This window comes from Hipposideros armiger, unplaced genomic scaffold, assembly GCF_001890085.2.
Source record: "Hipposideros armiger isolate ML-2016 unplaced genomic scaffold, ASM189008v1 scaffold_209, whole genome shotgun sequence".
NCBI classification, from domain to species: Eukaryota; Metazoa; Chordata; class Mammalia; order Chiroptera; family Hipposideridae; genus Hipposideros; species Hipposideros armiger.
The window spans coordinates 1,528,967-1,536,235 of record NW_017731559.1 but is presented as its reverse complement, the minus strand read 5'-3'; positions in this window follow the sequence as shown (position 1 = coordinate 1,536,235).

The following is a 7,269-nucleotide window of genomic DNA, read 5'->3' as shown; positions in this document are numbered from 1 at the left end:
TAACGGCAAAAGAGCACAGCATTCTATAAGTCGTTGCTCCACTAAATCTGTTACAAAATACTTGACTACAACTTTATTTTAAGGAAGTATTAGGGGCAATCTCTCAAAAACCAATGGCCATCTTAAAATGAAGATGACAAGCACTCTGTCCACAATAATCAGAGCATCAGGAGATCTTACAGATATTAACATTTCTATCCTTTCCTTAATGCTGTTTATTTAGCTGAAGTCCTATATGTGCGATGCTCATTAACATATCAAACGAGGTTTATTTGTTTTTTAAGTTGCACCGTGATGAGTTCTACATTTTCTTTACTTTGGGTCGGGGGTAGTGTGAGTATGGTGTAGTCAAAAGAGGAAGGGCCTTGAAAACAGAAAGATATTAATTCAAATTTAGGTTTCACCATTTCATTCTCTGTGGCCTGGGCAAGTTAATTTTACCCCCTGAGCCACAACCTATTTTTCTACAAATCCATGTCCCAGGTTTATAGTAGTGGTAAAATAAAATATGTGGGGCCTGCCATGCAACGGGAGCCCCATACTGTTTTTAATCCTTTCTTGCGGTAAGCATCCCTAATTAGTAGTCACACCTGGTTTTGGAGTCACCTCATCATCCAAATGCCTCTGATGAGGAATCTGGTTCACGTGAAGACTGATCACTCAGGGCAGCAACTGGCCAGGCCCAGCATTGCCGAGATTCCTTCTACTATTTCCAAATTCTTCTCATTTTTAAACACTCTCTGTCCTTTTCCCCAGGTCAAAGGAAAGGGTATGATCTCTACAATAAAAAAGACATTTTTTCCATTGATCTATTGAATATTTCCTAATTGCCCCTCTGTGTCCTGAGGAATGATATAAGTACTCTGAAGGACTTTCTCACCCAGCATTCCTCTTTCCTTGCTGAAACCTGCATTGGTCATTACCGCTATTTTTGTGGGATTTAAAAAACAGGATACATAAAATAAATACCTGTGTGTTTGTGCTGTCCTTGGGTTACAGTTAAAAAAAGAGATCATCGGCTTTAAAGTTACAGTTAAAAGAGAGATCATTGGTTTTTATTGTTTGTTTTTTGTTTTTAGCTGAGCCATCCTGCTACCTGTTGGCAGCTCAGTGGCAGCTCAGCTTGGGCCGGAGAATCAAACCGGTGGCTCTGTTGCTCAGAGCTCACACTCTTGAGCAAGCTCTTAACCAACTGAGCCACTCGGCTGGCCTGAGATCATTGGTTTTAAGTTACATATTCCTCATATCCTATCCACCCTTCAAGAGCTAGCTTTGATATTTTTTAGACTATGCGGTCCGACCTATTGACCCAGGTCCTGATGTGCCCACGTCAAGCCGGAAGGACCACCCTTCCCACTGGCTTTGCAATCAGGAAGCTGACAACCACCCAGTCAGACACCCGTCAAAGTCCCTGCTGGTGACTCTCTCCCCCAGCAAGCTGTCTCCCTTCCCCCACTTTCCCAAACATCTTGGGCATCTCAAACAATCCCAATTACACTCAGGTTGTTTAAACAAACAGCAGCACAATTCCCCAGCCCCGAGCCCCAGCTGAGGGATTCCCCTGGGCCCACTCTCACCACCTGCCCCGCACCCCAAAGCCACTTTCAGGCAAGAGTAGCCTGAGCAGAGACAATGGTTCTGCATTCACAGTGGGCAGTTTTACGCGTCTAAATGTTTGCAGACACTTGGTAAAGTGTCCCAGGCCAAGTTTCCAAAGGACAATACCTCCACGCTGCATTTGTTTAAGCAGGCAATCCCAGATAAGAAGGAGGTTGCCTCCCTTCTTCAAAAGCCAAAAATGCAAGACAGAGGCTGGAGGCAATGCTGTGGGAGGTTGGGGCAAATTCCACTGAGTCCCTCTCTCCACTCCCACCCTCTCCTCAAAGACTAGACTTACTCTACTGAGAATGTAAAATCAGGGAGTTGGTGGGGATTTTTAAGTATTTCCCAAATAAGATAACTGGAGCAGGAAAAGGTATAGTTTTCAATTCCGTAAGTAGGCTGGACCTAGGAGATCCACGTGTTCCTATAGAAGGACTGACTGCATCTTCCCCTCTGGGCAAACCCACATCTTATGAAATTCCAGTCAGTGTCCAACACCTTACATTTCTTGTTGGCATGTTTAAAAGAAAAAGAACCTATCACTCCGACCTCCAGGTCTCTCCAGGCCATTTCTGCAAGGGCTGCCACCAAACCTGTCAGGATCAACGGACAGTTTGATGGGTACAATCTACAATTCATTTACTCACCCAACAAATATTTATAGATTATCTACTTAGACCAAAACCATAATAGTACAGGGAGCGGGAACCAAGGTGAAGTTTAGACTCTCAAATATGATAGAAAGTGGTTAAATATCTTAAGAAAGGAACAAACAAAGACACTGAGATTCACAGAAGAGATGATTTCTGGCTGAGCAGAGGTAAGTTGATTGGAGAAAGCTTCTCAGGGGAGGAGCTATTTGAGTCAGTCCTTGGAGGACTGCCATCAGGGGAGATGGTCACCAGCTCCACAGTCTCACTATGGACAGGCTCTTCCCCACATCTAGTTCTTGCTACTTCTCCGTGATCCTTCATCCATTAAAACATAAGTTCTTGAGGCCAGCCGAGTGGCTCAGTTGGTTAGAGGGTGGGTGCGCTCTGAGCAACAGGGTCGCAGGTTCAATTCCCACATGGGCCAGTGAGCTGCGTCCGAACTAAGATTGAACATGGCACCTTAAACTGAGCAGCTGCCAGTTGCTGATGGGTGGCCACATGGCTCAGTGTGCAACAAAGTTGCTGTTTCANCCACCATCTTTTCCAAGATACCACAATCAAAGGTCTTGCTTCCCTTTTTCATAGCCATAAGCAAAGTTTGGGAATTTGTCCTAACATGTTCCCTTCAACTGTTTGCTCATCATAACACACATACCATTATTTCTTTAGGCTGTCTCCTGTGCTATTCCCAAGGAGAAATAGCACTACCACCACCACTACTACTAAAAATGGCTTTCATATATTGAGTATATACTGTATACTCAGCACATGAGTTTATATATACAGTTGAACCTTGAACGATGTGGGAGTTAGGGGTGCTGACATCCGTGCAGTTGAAAATTCACATGTAACTTTTGACTGCCCAAAAACTTAACTAGTGGGGCCAGCCAAGTGGCTCAGTTGGTTAAGAGTGCGAGCTCTGAGCAACAGTGTTGCCGGTTCGATTTCCACATGAGCCAGTGAGCTGCGCCTGAGCTGAGCTGCCAACAGGTGGCAGGATAGTTCAACTGGTGAGAGCACGTGCTCCTAACAACAAGGTTGCCGGTTGGACTCCCGCATAGGATAGTGGGATACACCCACCCGCCACAAGATTGAACACGGCACCTTGAGCTGAGAGGCTGCAAGCTGCTGTCGGGCAACAGGATGGTGACTGGACTTGGAGCTGAGCTAGCTGCGGCCTCCACAACTAAGATTGAAAGACACCAACTTGGCTGTTCTCCTTCCCCAACTCCCCAACACTGTTCCCTTTCCCCAATTTCCAATAAAAATCTTTAAAAAAGCAATTTAAAAAAATTGTAATAGCTTACTGTTTTTTAGAGGAGCAAAGTTGTTGTTGCTTTTTTAAGATTTTATTGGGGAATTGGGGAAGGGTACCAGCCAAGTTGTTGTTCTTCAATCTTCGTTGTGGAGGGCGCCAGTCACCATCTGGCTTCCCATCAGCAGCTCGTCGTGGCCTCTAAGTTCAAGGTGCTGTGTTCAATCTTAGTTGCAGGTGGGCATAGCCACCATACCGTGTGGGAGTTGAACCAGCAGGCTTACTGTTAAGAGCGCAAGCCCATATCCATTGAGCCACCCAGGTGGCAGCTCAGCTCAAGGTGCAGAGCTCAGTCTTAGTTGTGGGTGGGCAAAGCCCACCATTGAACAGGCAATCTTGTTGTTACACCAGCTGAGCCATTCTGCCACCTGTTGGCAGCTCAGCGACAGCTCAGCTCGGGCGCAGTGTCACTGGCCCATGTGGGAATCAAACTGGTGGCCATGTTGCTCAGAGCTTGCGCTCTTAAGCCAACTCTTAACCAAATGAGCCACTCAGCCGGCCCAAGGAGCAAAGATTTTTATTGAAGTGAAAGTACAGCTCTCTTATGAGAGGGGGTACCCGAAACTGGGATGCCCCTGTAACAGCTTACTGTTGACTGGAAGCTTTACACATAACATAAACAGTTGATTAACACACATTTGGTATGTTAAAAGTATTACATACTATAGTTTTAAAATAAAGTAAGCTAGAGAAAAAATGTTATGAAGAAAATCATAAGGAAGAGAAATATATTTAAAGTATTGTATGTATTTGTTGAAAAAATTCATGTGTAGGATTTCAAGATGCAGTTCAAACATGTCTTGTTCAAAGGTCAACTGTATATGAACTTACTGAATTCTATAATTACGTGTATTTTATACATTAAAATACTGAAACACTGAAAGCTAAGCCCACTTGCCCAAGCTCATGCACATAGTAAGTGGTGAAACTGAGATATGAACCCATGAACTTTGAATCTAGAGCACGCAGTTTTAAATACAAGATTTACATCTAACACCCCAACCTGTTCGTATTTCCTGTCTTGATCATTTTTGGAAATGCTCAGAAATGACAGGAGAATGATATTTTGGAAATGATCAAAACAGTGGAAAAAACTTGACAAGTAAACTTTCCCCCAGGCCCTCTCTGTGGAAAATGGCATGACCATTTTATCCAGTTGCTATAGCCAGATACCTGAGTCATCTTGATGTAGTGTATTTTCACATACTGATAATTATGAGATAAGCAGAGTCTTATTTAAACTAACTTGTAATGATTCTATGCAACAGAATTTGAATCCAGTAAAATGGCGTTTATTCTTCCTGAGCTGCAGACATTAGTCTCTATTTGTTATTTAGCCATGGAACCCATAATACATGTCATGCTAAATCAAATTCTCTGTCTACAAGCTTTGTCCCTCCTTCTAACAAGTGAGCTATCCAGCCTAAAATAAATAGAAACTTTTATGACTAGCCACATTGTTTTCACTTCTAAACAAACCTACAGGAAAGAACGCCCATTACCAACATATTTGTCAATTGTAAATTGCCATCATTAAAACCAACACAATTTAAACCTTTCAAGTGCTTGGAGTTTAGAATTTGGGGAGATGGGATGGGGGCTGGTGGAAGAGGTGGCATCTTTAAAAAGAGTAGAAAAGTAACATCCATCTAATCTAAAAAAAATGTCCTAACCTTTAAGGATCCATGTATACCTTAGAGGGAACAGCAGAATGCAAATATATATATATATGTATATATATATATATATGTATATATATATATATACATATATATATACATATATATATATGTATATATATATGTATATATATGTATATATACATATATATATATATAATTCTAAAATATATCAGTCTGACATTTTCATGGGGATGGAGGAGAAATGGAAACCCCCACCCATCACTAGGCCAGATCCCCAGCTTCGCCAGTGGGAAGTGTATGCCCAGTGTCCACGTGATCTCCACAGCATGAGTTGAGGTTACCAGTGTCCACCTAATAGCAGCTCTCAGCATCACAATCCCTCCTATGTCCCCAAGACACCCTCCATACCCTCTACGAACTCGACAGATTGATAAAAAGATACTGTCTGACTCTCCAGTACTACCTACTGCCAGCCTTGCCATGTTTACTTTTATCCATATTATAAATATTCCCTTGACTTAGCAGAGACTTTTCCTTGTAAAGTGTTTGGAGCCAGGCAGCCTTCCGGTGTCAAAGATCTGAAGTGCTAGAAGAAGCTACCAGTTTCCACTGAAACAAGCGTGGTGGTCATGGTCTGATTTTGAAAAGCTCTTTGGCTCATAGCTTAAGAAGCCCTCAGAGACTAGGAGAATGGAGTTGCCAAATGGAATAAAAACAGTGAGTGTTCTGTGCTGTCCACAACACCACTGTTTGCTCTGTGGTTCACTCTGCCCATAAAATAATACCCACCACCCAGAGCAACAAAACTGGCCAACCTGAAAATCTGCACAAAACTAAGTTGCTCAGGAAGGATATAAAGCCCTTTCCTCTGAATGTAATGTTTAAAAGTAGTCATCAAATTACTCTTACAAATTTTTTTTTTTTTACTTTGTAAAGCTATTTTCATGTTACAGAGATGTTCACATTAACGGCAAAAGAGCACAGCATTCTATAAGTCGTTGCTCCACTAAATCTGTTACAAAATACTTGACTACAACTTTATTTTAAGGAAGTATTAGGGGCAATCTCTCAAAAACCAATGGCCATCTTAAAATGAAGATGACAAGCACTCTGTCCACAATAATCAGAGCATCAGGAGATCTTACAGATATTAACATTTCTATCCTTTCCTTAATGCTGTTTATTTAGCTGAAGTCCTATATGTGCGATGCTCATTAACATATCAAACGAGGTTTATTTGTTTTTTAAGTTGCACCGTGATGAGTTCTACATTTTCTTTACTTTGGGTCGGGGGTAGTGTGAGTATGGTGTAGTCAAAAGAGGAAGGGCCTTGAAAACAGAAAGATATTAATTCAAATTTAGGTTTCACCATTTCATTCTCTGTGGCCTGGGCAAGTTAATTTTACCCCCTGAGCCACAACCTATTTTTCTACAAATCCATGTCCCAGGTTTATAGTAGTGGTAAAATAAAATATGTGGGGCCTGCCATGCAACGGGAGCCCCATACTGTTTTTAATCCTTTCTTGCGGTAAGCATCCCTAATTAGTAGTCACACCTGGTTTTGGAGTCACCTCATCATCCAAATGCCTCTGATGAGGAATCTGGTTCACGTGAAGACTGATCACTCAGGGCAGCAACTGGCCAGGCCCAGCATTGCCGAGATTCCTTCTACTATTTCCAAATTCTTCTCATTTTTAAACACTCTCTGTCCTTTTCCCCAGGTCAAAGGAAAGGGTATGATCTCTACAATAAAAAAGACATTTTTTCCATTGATCTATTGAATATTTCCTAATTGCCCCTCTGTGTCCTGAGGAATGATATAAGTACTCTGAAGGACTTTCTCACCCAGCATTCCTCTTTCCTTGCTGAAACCTGCATTGGTCATTACCGCTATTTTTGTGGGATTTAAAAAACAGGATACATAAAATAAATACCTGTGTGTTTGTGCTGTCCTTGGGTTACAGTTAAAAAAAGAGATCATCGGCTTTAAAGTTACAGTTAAAAGAGAGATCATTGGTTTTTATTGTTTGTTTTTTGTTTTTAGCTGAGCCATCCT